Source organism: Silene latifolia, chromosome 11 (assembly GCF_048544455.1).
Source record: "Silene latifolia isolate original U9 population chromosome 11, ASM4854445v1, whole genome shotgun sequence".
In the NCBI taxonomy this organism is placed as follows: domain Eukaryota; kingdom Viridiplantae; phylum Streptophyta; class Magnoliopsida; order Caryophyllales; family Caryophyllaceae; genus Silene; species Silene latifolia.
Window position 1 is genome coordinate 180956970 of NC_133536.1, and position 12515 is coordinate 180969484.

Sequence of the window (12515 nt, forward strand, 5' to 3'; positions counted from 1 at the left end):
AAATAGGAATCACCAAATCCCGCTCACCTGTCTTGGTTAAAACAAGACGGACTCATCCTCGGTGCTCTTATGGGCACCATCACCGATGCCCTTCAATCATTGATTGTTCGGGCCAAAACCGCCAAGGAAGCATGGGATATTCTCGCCCATACTTATGCCAACCCGTCACGGATTCATATCCAACAAATTAAAACCAAATTCGATTCGATATCAAAAACCACGGATCAAACCATTACCGAGTATATTCACTCGATCAAGGCTTGCGTGGATCAACTTGCTCTTATGGGCAAAGTTCTTGATCCCGAAGACGTCATTTCGAGAGTCCTTAATGGCCTCGATTATGAACTCTACAAACCCATTATCGACACCGTGCGAGCCCGCGATACACCAATTGTAACACCCCGCCCTTTCCTTATATTTTAAATAAACTTTTAAGTAATTTTTATTAAATAATTATTATTTAAAGCTTATTTTCATAAAATATAGCCATAGCCGTGTAACGGTAATAATAGTGTAGATTTTAATAATATTATTCTCCGTCTCGAGTTATAGTAGACTTGGGACGAAAATTCTAGTGGATACCGACTCATTTTGAGTTATTGGGCTTAACTTGACTCATGGGCCTTTTTCCCCCTCTTTTCTCTACACAAAACCTCAACTAAACCCTCACAACTTCATCTCCCTCACTTCTAATTTCTGAAATTTCCCAACAAACACATCTCCATTGTTGGACCTTCCCTTACTAACCCTAAAACCACCATATCTCACTCAATTCTTCACCAATCTCGTTCCTTTTCGCGCCATTCTCTTCCTTTTCTCATTTCCCTTCTTTCTAAGTAAGAAAGTCACCATCTTTTCCTCTATTTCGAAATTCTCATCTTACAAGGATGTGGATTCTTGACTTAATACCTTTATTTTTGTGTTTAGGGGAGAACTTGGACAACCCGGAGGAGGATAGCTACATCATTGACGAGTCTTTAGAAGATTGAAGTGCAAAAAGGTAACGGTGATGGGTTACTCGACTTTTATGTTAAAATTGTGTGGTTTTATGTAGTTATAATCTCATATGAATGTTAAAAGTTGTATCTTTCATGATTGGTGCTAATTTGGATGTTGAATATCATGCTTGTTTGCAATTCTCACATGTTTGGATGAAAATCTCATGCTACATCTCTTGAATCCGAAATTACCCATTCACATGCTCAAATATGTTGTTTTTCCGAGTTAGAATCATGCTAGGATACGTAAACAATTGATGGGAAACGATTTTTGTTGGTTTCAAATGGTTTGGAAGTATTTTGCATGGAATCCGCGTGTTTGTAGTCCCAGTAGGTGGACGCCGGCGGCTTGAGTCTCTTGCCCATCGACCTGGGAGATCCCCGTAAGTTTTGGACATAATTTTGTAAGCTGTAGTCCCAGTAGGGTGACCGTGGCCAGGTCTCTTGACCACTGGGAGTACACCAAGGTTTTAGGTGATTTTGAGTTTTGGGCGTATTCCCGTAGGGTGACCAGCCCGGTCTCTCGACCGGCGGCCATCTTGGCCATCGACCTACTGGGAGTACATCAAGGTTTTAGGTGATTTTGAGTTTTGGGCGTATTCCCAGTAGGGTGATGCCGTGGAATCTCTTGGCCACCGACCTGGGAGTGCATGAAGGTTTTATGTGTTTTTGAAATTTGGCGTATTCCCAGTAGGGTGATCGGCAAATGGCGGTCTCTTGACCGTGGTCTCTTGACCGACTACCGGGAGTGCACTCGTAAGTTTTATTTAAATTTTGATTTTGGCATGTTGTCCCAGTGGTGGCTGGCGGCGTACACCACCCTACTGGGAGTCCCCTGTTTGTTCTATTTCACTTGCGACTTCTAATAATGATTGAGCTATGCATGCATCTTCTTTCCTATCGATAATTGGTTACTTTAAGACTCATTAATGTTATGATCATGCATAATGGTTATGGTTCTTGTTCGGACCCGAGTGTGACGTTTTACATTGTGAGACTACTCGACATTCCCTATTTATTTGCCCTCGGACATTGGGTCACGGTTAGGTGCCATTGTTTCCGAGTTGGGCTATTTTTCCTTCCGCCTTTTTCGGACCGGGGGTCACGGTTAGGTGACAAGGTTCCGCTTGAGGTTACTCGACTTTCGGGCACGGTTAGGTGTACCATATTTCGAGTCTTGGATACGATTTGGTATCGTTTGTCGAATCGGGTGTCGTCCATCCCGAAAGTCTGTCCAGGTTTAGACTAGGACCGTATTATGATCGTCGTCCTACCAAGAGGTTGGAGTCTAGAGGGTTGTCTTGTTTGAGTCTATACCTTGTAATTGTCTTACATTTGAGTCGGGTTGATATGTGACAGTTTGACCTAATAATTCTTCTCTCATTTGTGCTTTACCATTCCTAATTTCTTATGCCCACTAATCATGATTTTCGTAATGTCGTAAGTATTTACTCCCATGCTTGTTTATTTGATTAAATTCCTAATTGCTTGTATTTTGACATATTGTGGCTGGGAGAACCCTGAGTTACTCCCCACTGACTGTGGCTTTCATATTTATTATGAATGACAGGTTTGTGATGAAGCTTAAGTGGGGAAGACCGTGTGAGCTAGCGAGTTCTTACCTCGGACCTTATTTAGTTATCATTTAATAGACTCACCTACTTTTGAACTATGTTAATTCATGGGATATCTTTTCCCCAATAAATTGACTTGTGTTGTAAACTTAAACTTAACTATCTAGACTTCTCTATCGTGTTAGTGATACCTCGCGTTGGGCTTCAATGGAAGCCTTAAAAGTTTTAAAAATCTCGTATTTCCGCTACGTTTTACTAGACCTTTTAGTTACCTCAACGAGGGGTGTCACAGTTGGTATCAGAGCCAGGTTTTGCTCCCGACGCACACACGTGTACCCCAACTTAAAATTCTTACTTGACCTTGAATAATGAATGAGAGATGGGTAGAATTAAGGACCTAAGTTGGTAGCCTTTTGTGTATGCTTTGTGATAAGTTCTAACTTGTTTACTCTTGTGCAAAGAAGATGGCGCGACCAACCGTTGTGGAAAATGCTATCATGCAAGCCCTCACTCAAGTACTTGCTAATCAACAAAATGCTCAACCCGCTCCCCCTCTACATGAAGCTAACCGTCAAGGAAGTTATGCTTGGATTGCAAGTCAACTAGAAAGGAACAAGGCTAAGACCTATGGTGGTGAAGTGGATCCCGTTGCTCTCTCGGAGTGGTTTCGTGATATGGAGAAGAACTTCTCTCTCTTTGATGCCCGAGAGGAGGACAAGGTGAGGTTAGCCTCTCACTTTCTTGTGAAGGAAGCCGATAGGTGGTGGACTTTGACCGGTCCTACCGCTACTCAAGACCCCAACTTTGATTGGAACCGCTTCAAGTCACTTGTGGAGACCCGCTTCTACCCTAAGGAGCTCAAGCAACAAAGATTGAAGGAATTTATGGACTTCAAGCAAGGGAAGCTATCAATTCAAGCCTACACCGACAAGTTTAATGAACTTGCTCATTATGCCTCCAAGTTCGTGAAAGATGAAGAGGATCGTGTCTACTTCTACAAGAACAAGTTTAATCCTAAGGTGGAAAGCATGGTGAGAAGAAGCTCAACTACCTTTGTGGAAGTCTATGATGATGCTATTTGGGCCGAAAGCTCTTTGAAGGCCATTGAAGAAGATTCCAAAATCTACTCCTCTTCTCATTCTTATCGTTCTAACTTTCATGGCAAGAGACCATTTGTGCCTTCTACTTCCAACTATGCCAACAAGAGAAGGTTTGTGCCAAGGATGCAAGACCATGGAGGACAAGGACCAAGAGTTCAAGAACCTAGAGGACAAGTTCCCACACCAACTAATGAACTTGAGAAGGACCGTAAGTGCTACCATTGTAGGCAAGCTGCACACCCCGGAATTGGATGCTATGGCAAGCCCTTGACTTGCTTTCATTGTAAGAAGCCCGGACATCGTGTTGCCGATTGCCCCGAGAAGAAGAATGCTCCTACTCCAAATGCTAGGCCAAGAGGAACTATCTTTGTCATGAGTCGTGCCGAAGCCGCCGCTCATCCCGATATCACACTAGTACAAAAATCACTTACGGCTACGGTTAAAAAAGGCATATGGCTACGGTTGTTCAACCGTAGTAAATCAAGGGGTAGCCGTAGGTCAAGGACTTACGGCTACGGTTGGACAACCGTAGCCTAAAGTGTAAAAGGCTACGGTTGTTTTGGTGAACCGTAGCCAAAAGTTAATAAACGGCTACGGTTATTTACAACAACCGTAGCTAAAAGTGATAAAAGGCTACGGTTATATTAGAACAACCATAGCCATTTATTTTATTTTTTTTAAAAAAAAATAATAAATTAAATTGTACAGTGCTCAATGCTCCATGGATTCATTTATATAAACCAATAATCACGTTATTGAAATTAAAATCCAATACACCATGTACATTTCTTCATATCCAATCGTAAGTAGTGAACGAGCTACTTTACGAACCAATAATCATGTTATTCAAATTAAAACCGGTCTTATTCTAGGGCTTTTGTTACTCGTGCTATTTAGCGAGGAACGGCTTACATTTGCTCGATGCATCCTACTGAGGATAAACAGGCTAGATCTGGTGCTATAGGGGCTTGGGTACGACATCTTCAAAACACTCGTCTTGAGGAGTCGAGTGATCATAACCACATTGTCCGACATCTGTCTCAGGTTCAGGAGCAGGTGCACTACTGTGGGGCCACTTCCGGCTTGACCTGATGGGTCCAACTGAGTCTGGATAGATATGACCACATGAGCCTGGTGTCCATACCCACTTGGCACTGCCACCGTCTTTTCATATGAGGAACGAGTTGGGACTGGGCATGCATACTTGGCTGTCCATAGGTAGGAATAAACTGAGTCTAGGCACCCGTCTGTCCATTAGGTTGGTCGTGTATCTCTGGCCACAAGAGAACGCATCACATTAATTAACTTTAAATCTAAAATGCTCCATGTATACAAACTCGTAATGATATCAATCATATGGAGTTTATTAACAGAAAGTCATTCAAATAAAATATTGAAACAAGCAAATCGATATACTCACATTTGCAGCACATCAAAAAGATCTCATTTTCTCTACTGCCCTTAAAGCAAGTGAGCTGCCATCACCTGACCAACTAGCATAACCAAAAACAACTCCACCTGCAATAAAACCAACAATACTACCTTAAACCTTTATAGAACAATAAACCATCGAGTACTCAAATCTCGATATCATTAGAGAAATAGCGCCGGACCTATTGCTAGCTCGATGCTCGACTTGAAACCGCATGGACTCCCATCTCCTATCACCCATACAACCTTCTTCGAAAACATCATCAAGAAGAAAATTAATTGATCAAAAGCAATAAAAAAAATTGATTTGAACAATGAAAAGGATGTCAAAAAAATAGAACAAAAATAATAGATTTCAGGAGTATAATCAAGATAGCATTAGAATTAAGATTAATTGGGGGTATTGTATTCACGAAAGGCCTAACAGGTGATTCTAAATTATAATAAGACTATAAAAACCCCAATCTTGTAGAACTGGAGTAAAGCTAGACACTCTTGAAATCATTCGACCGTTTGCTAGTTTGCTACTATATCCTCAAATGATTTAAAATCCATCCCTGTTCAATTAATCGGTAGTGCACCTCTGTGATGAACATGTAACACTATATATAACCAAGTTAGATACCTAATTTATTTATCAAAAATAAACACTGTGCTTAACCTCCCGTGCCAGCCTTAACTTTTGTCCGCCTCTCAACTTTTATCATTTCAATTTCACTATAACAAGGAAATTTATAGAATTCCCTTCTCCAAAGATGTCTAGAATACATCCCACGGAATAAATCGATTAAAACGATCCATCTCCCAATTGAACTGAAGTTTAATTGAAAGGCCTAACCCTAATACTTAATTGTACCCAAATAGAAAAAAATAATTGAATCCATATACTCTAAATGCCAAAAAAAACCTTAATTCGATTATAAATTGAAAACAAATGAGGAACAACAAAGAATTTAAGAAAAAAAAACTGATAAAATACCAACCTACTTGAGAATTGCATGTTAACTAGCTGACGAATGACGAAGTGCCGCCGGAAGTAACAAGGGGGTCACGAGGTCGGTGTCGGAAATGACGTGATGTTGTGGGTGACGATATGGCTACCGGCGTTCTGCGTCGTCAAGGTGAGCAAAAACGAGGTAGTTGGGTGTTGAGGGATGAGGCAGATGGGAATTAGAATTAAAAAGGGTAGTGAGAGGGTTTAGGTGGTAACTGGGTAAGGTCACTTATATTCTGAGGAGTGGGGTATATTAATGGCATCGGTTCAGAATTAAGTCGATTAACCGTTGCCTTTTCTTATCATTAACCGTTGCCTTTTCTTATCATTTGGCTACGGTTTAATGCTAGAACCGTAGTATTTTCCTCTAATCTGTATTTATGGCTACGGTTGTAGGAACATAACCGTAGCCATTTATAAACGGCTACGGTTATTTTCAACGACCGTAGCCTTATATACTTGCCTAATGTCATTTTTCTACTAGTGTCATTACGGGTATGTTCTCAATTTTTGATCAACCTTGCCTCATTTTATTTGATACCGGCGCATCTTTATCTTTTATATCTTCCAAATTTTCCGAAAAGCTAGCCATTGAACCTATTCCTAGTGAGGAAACTTCCATATCCTTACCTTCCGGAGAGGTGTTCTCTTGTTCCCTCACTTTCTCCGACATTCCTATCTCTATTTCGGGAACCTTGTTCCCCGCTAACCTACTTCGTTTTCCCCTTGAGGAATTCGATGTAATTTTGGGTATGGATTGGTTGTCAAAGTATGATGCAAGATTTGAGTGTAGAGACCAAAAGATTCGCCTCAAGAGTCCGTTAGGCACTCGTGTGTCTTATAGAGGAGTCTGTTCCCAAGAAGGTGTGAAGCTGATTTCCGCTCTGAAGTTGATGAGTATGAGGAGGAAGGGTTACCAAATCTTTCTTTGTGTGGTGACTTCTACCTCCCCTCCCTTACCAAAGATCGAAGAAGTGCCCGTGGTTTGTGAGTTCGCCGATGTCTTTCCCGAAGAGTTGCCCGGAATTCCTCCCGAGCGTGATGTTGAGTTCTCTATCGACCTTGTACCCGGAACCGGTCCGATTGCTAAAGCCCCGTGCATATAGCGCCAACCGAGTTGAAGGAGTTGAGAAAGCAACTTGATGAGATGATTGAGAAAGGATTCATTAGACCTAGTGCCTCGCCTTGGGGTGCCCCCGTTCTCTTTGTGAAGAAGAAAGATGGATCTATGAGACTTTGCATTGACTACCGTGAGCTTAACCGTGTTACCATCAAGAACAAGTATCCTCTACCAAGGATTGAAGATTTGTTTGATCAACTCAAAGGTGCTTCTACTTTCTCCAAGATTGATTTGAGATCCGGTTATCACCAAATCCCCGTTCGTGAGTCCGATATCCCTAAGACCGCCTTTAGCACGAGATATGGACATTTCGAGTTTAAGGTGATGCCCTTTGGTTTAACCAATGCCCCTTCTATCTTCATGGACCAAATGAACCGGACCTTTAGTGAGTTCTTAGACAAGTGTGTTGTGGTCTTCATCGACGATATTCTCATCTTTTCCAAGTCCGAAGCCGAGCATGCCGATCACCTCCGTATCATTTTGGGAATCCTCCGTCGTCAAAAGTGGTTTGCCAAATTCTCAAAGTGTGAATTTTGGTTGTCTAAGGTGTCTTTTCTAGGCCATGTGATATCTAAGGATGGTGTCATGGTGGATCCTTCGAAGATTGAAGCCGTGATCGAGTGGAAGAGTCCAACCGATGTTGGTGAGATCCGTAGTTTCTTGGGTTTGGCGGGTTACTACCGTCGCTTTGTGAAAGATTTTTCCACGCTTGCTAGACCGATGACTCAACTTTTGAAGAAAGAGACCAAGTTTGTGTGGACCGAAGCTTGTGAAGATGCATTCCAAGAGTTGAAGAAGAGGTTGACTACCGCTCCCGTGTTGACCTTGCCCGAGGATGGAGTTGATTTTGATGTGTTTTGTGACGCCTCTAAGATGGGTTTAGGTTGTGTTCTTATGCAAAATAGAAGAGTTGTTGCCTATGCTTCGCGACAATTGAGAGTTCATGAGGTGAACTATCCCACTCATGATTTGGAGTTAGCCGCCATTGTTCATGCCTTGAAGATGTGGAGACACTACCTCATTGGAGTCCATTGCCGTATCTACACCGATCATAAGAGTTTGAAGTATATCTTCACCCAAAAGGATTTGAATATGAGACAACGACGATGGTTGGAATTGGTGAATGATTATGACATGGAGTTGTTGTATCATGAAGGTAAGGCAAATGTGGTTGCCGATGCCCTTAGTAGGAAGTCTACTCATCCCTTGAGTGCTATCCGTGTACTCCCCGATGACCTTTGTGCCGAGTTTCGTAAGTTAAGTTTGCAACTTGTAGAGAGTGGTTTTGATTATCTTGGTGCTATAGTTGCCGAACCCGTTCTTCACCGTGAGATTCTAGATAGCCTTGTGGACGATGCTACCTTTAAAAGTTTTCAAGCCAAGCTTCTTGAAGGGAAAGCAAAGGACTGTGAGATTGATGCTAGGGGTTACCTCCGTTACCGAGGACGCATGTATGTGCCCGATGCCGTTGACTTGAGGAAGAGAGTTCTAGATGAAGCTCATCTATCACCTTATTCGATTCACCCCGGAGGAGACAAGATGTATAAGGATTTGAAGCTTCAGTTTTGGTGGCCTAACATGAAGAATGACATCGTGTCATATGTTGGAAGGTGTCTTACTTGTCAACAAGTGAAGATCGAGCATAAGAGACCCGGTGGTTTGCTACAACCATTGGATGTTCCTTTATGGAAGTGGGAGTCCATTTCCATGGATTTTGTGATGGCTTTGCCTAAGACCGTTGGTAGAAAGGATGCCGTATGGGTTGTTGTGGATAGATTGACGAAGTGTGCTAGGTTCATCCCTATCAAAGAGACTTGGAGTTTAGACCGTCTTACTAGTGCTTATGTTGAAGAGATCGTTCGTTACCATGGTGTTCCTAAGGAGATCGTTTCGGATCGTGACCCGAGGTTTTGTTCAAGATTTTGGAAAGCTTTGCAAGATGCTATGGGTAGTAAGTTGTTGATGAGTACCGCTTTTCATGCCGCTACCGATGGACAATCCGAGAGGACAATTCAAACTCTAGAAGACTTGTTGCGTTCTTGTGCCCTTGATTTTCATTCTAGTTGGGAGAAGAGCTTACCTTTGGTGGAATTTTCTTACAACAATAGTTATCATGCTTCTATCAAGATGGCCCCTTATGAAACCCTTTATGGAAGGAAATGTCGTAGTCCGATTTGTTGGGATCAAGCAAGTGATGTTCGTGATCTAGGACCCGACAAGTTAGCCGAGACGATTGATCAAGTGAAGCTCATCCGTGAAAGAATGAAAGCCGCCCAAGATCGCCAGAAATCCTATGCCGATGTTCGCCGTCGACCCTTGGAATTTGAAGTTGGAGATAAAGTGTTCTTGAAGGTGTCCCCGATGAAGGGAGTAAAGAGATTTGGAGTCAAAGGGAAGTTGAGTCCGAAGTACATTGGACCCTATGAAGTGGTAAAGAGGATTGGTGTCGTGGCTTATAAGTTGGATTTGCCCCCGAGTTTGGGTAAAGTTCATGATGTCTTTCATGTTTCTCAACTTAGGAAATACATTAGCGACCCTAGTCATGTGTTGCAAAATGAGATTCCCGAGCTTGAGCCTAGTCTTTCTTTCGAGGAGAGACCGATTCGTATCTTGGATAAGAAGGAGAAGAAGCTAAGGAGCAAAGTGGTGCCCTTGGTGAAGGTTTTGTGGAAGTGTGGTGATGTAGAAGAAGAGACTTGGGAGCCGGAGGCTTCCATGCGTGTCAAGTACCCTAGTTTGTTTTCTTAAGGTAATACCTTTTCGTTTCAAGTTTCGAGGGCGAAACTTTTTAAAAGGTGGGATGATTGTAACACCCCGCCCTTTCCTTATATTTTAAATAAACTTTTAAGTAATTTTTATTAAATAATTATTATTTAAAGCTTATTTTCATAAAATATAGCCATAGCCGTGTAACGGTAATAATAGTGTAGATTTTAATAATATTATTCTCCGTCTCGAGTTATAGTAGACTTGGGACGAAAATTCTAGTGGATACCGACTCATTTTGAGTTATTGGGCTTAACTTGACTCATGGGCCTTTTTCCCCCTCTTTTCTCTACACAAAACCTCAACTAAACCCTCACAACTTCATCTCCCTCACTTCTAATTTCTGAAATTTCCCAACAAACACATCTCCATTGTTGGACCTTCCCTGACTAACCCTAAAACCACCATATCTCACTCAATTCTTCACCAATCTCGTTCCTTTTCGCGACATTCTCTTCCTTTTCTCATTTCCCTTCTTTCTAAGTAAGAAAGTCGCCATCTTTTCCTCTATTTCGAAATTCTCATCTTACAAGGATGTGGATTCTTGACTTAATACCTTTATTTTTGTGTTTAGGGGAGAACTTGGACAACCCGGAGGAGGATAGCTACATCATTGACGAGTCTTTAGAAGATTGAAGTGCAAAAAGGTAACGGTGATGGGTTACTCGACTTTTATGTTAAAATTGTGTGGTTTTATGTAGTTATAATCTCATATGAATGTTAAAAGTTGTATCTTTCATGATTGGTGCTAATTTGGATGTTGAATATCATGCTTGTTTGCAATTCTCACATGTTTGGATGAAAATCTCATGCTACATCTCTTGAATCCGAAATTACCCATTCACATGCTCAAATATGTTGTTTTTCCGAGTTAGAATCATGCTAGGATACGTAAACAATTGATGGGAAACGATTTTTGTTGGTTTCAAATGGTTTGGAAGTGTTTTGCATGGAATCAGCGTGTTTGTAGTCCCAGTAGGTGGATCGGAAATGGCTGCCCACTCTTGACCGGGAGATCCTCGTAAGTTTTGGACATAATTTTGTAAGCTCGTAGTCCCAGTAGGGTGACCGGCAGCCTGCCCTCTTGACCTACTGGGAGTACACTGAAGGTTTTAGGTGATTTTGAGTTTTGGGCGTATTCCCAGTAGGGTGACCATGGCAGGTCTCTTGGCCATTACTGGGAGTACACTGAAGGTTTTAGGTGATTTTGAGTTTTGGGCGTATTCCCAGCCGGGTGACCGGCAGCCGGTCTACTGACCGGCTGGGAGTGCACTGAAGGTTTTATGTGTTTTTGAAATTTGGCCGTATTCCCAGCCGGGTGACCGGCACCGTCTCTCGACCGGCAAATGGGTCTTATCGACCGAAAACGCCCATCTTGACCGGGAGGGAGTGCACTGTAAGTTTTATTTAAATTTTGATTTTGGCATGTTGTCCCAGCCGGTGGCCCGGCGGCCGGTACACCACCCGGCTGGGAGTCCCCTGTTTGTTCTATTTCACTTGCGACTTCTAATAATGATTGAGCTATGCATGCATCTTCTTTCCTATCGATAATTGGTTACTTTAAGACTCATTAATGTTATGATCATGCATAATGGTTATGGTTCTTGTTCGGACCCGAGTGTGACGTTTTACATTGTGAGACTACTCGACATTCCCTATTTATTTGCCCTCGGACATTGGGTCACGGTTAGGTGCCATTGTTTCCGAGTTGGGCTATTTTTCCTTCCGCCTTTTTCGGACCGGGGGTCACGGTTAGGTGACAAGGTTTCGCTTGAGGTTACTCGACTTTCGGGCACGGTTAGGTGTACCATATTTCGAGTCTTGGATACGATTTGGTATCGTTTGTCGAATCGGGTGTCGTCCATCCCGAAAGTCTGTCCAGGTTTAGACTAGGACCGTATTATAATCGTCGTCCTACCAAGAGGTTGGAGTCTAGAGGGTTGTCTTGTTTGAGTCTATACCTTGTAATTGTCTTACATTTGAGTCGGGTTGATATGTGACAGTTTGACCTAATAATTATTCTCTCATTTGTGCTTTACCATTCCTAATTTCTTATGCCCACTAATCATGATTTTCGTAATGCCGTAAGTATTTACTCTCATGCTTGTTTATTTGATTAAATTCCTAATTGCTTGTATTTTGACATATTGTGGGCGGAGAACCCTGAGTTACTCCCCACCGACGTGGCTTTCATATTTATTATGAATGACAGGTTTGTGATGAAGCTTAAGTGGGGAAGACCGTGTGAGCTAGCGAGTTCTTACCTCGGACCTTATTTAGTTATCATTTAATAGACTCACCTACTTTTGAACTATGTTAATTCGTGGGATATCTTTTCCCCAATAAATTGACTTGTGTTGTAAACTTAAACTTAACTATCTAGACTTCTCTATCGTGTTAGTGATACCTCGCGTTGGGCTTCAATGGAAGCCTTAAAAGTTTTAAAAATCTCGTATTTCCGCTACGTTTTACTAGACCTTTTAGTTACCTCAACGAGGGGTGTCACAGTTGCCATCACCGTTACCGTTTTGC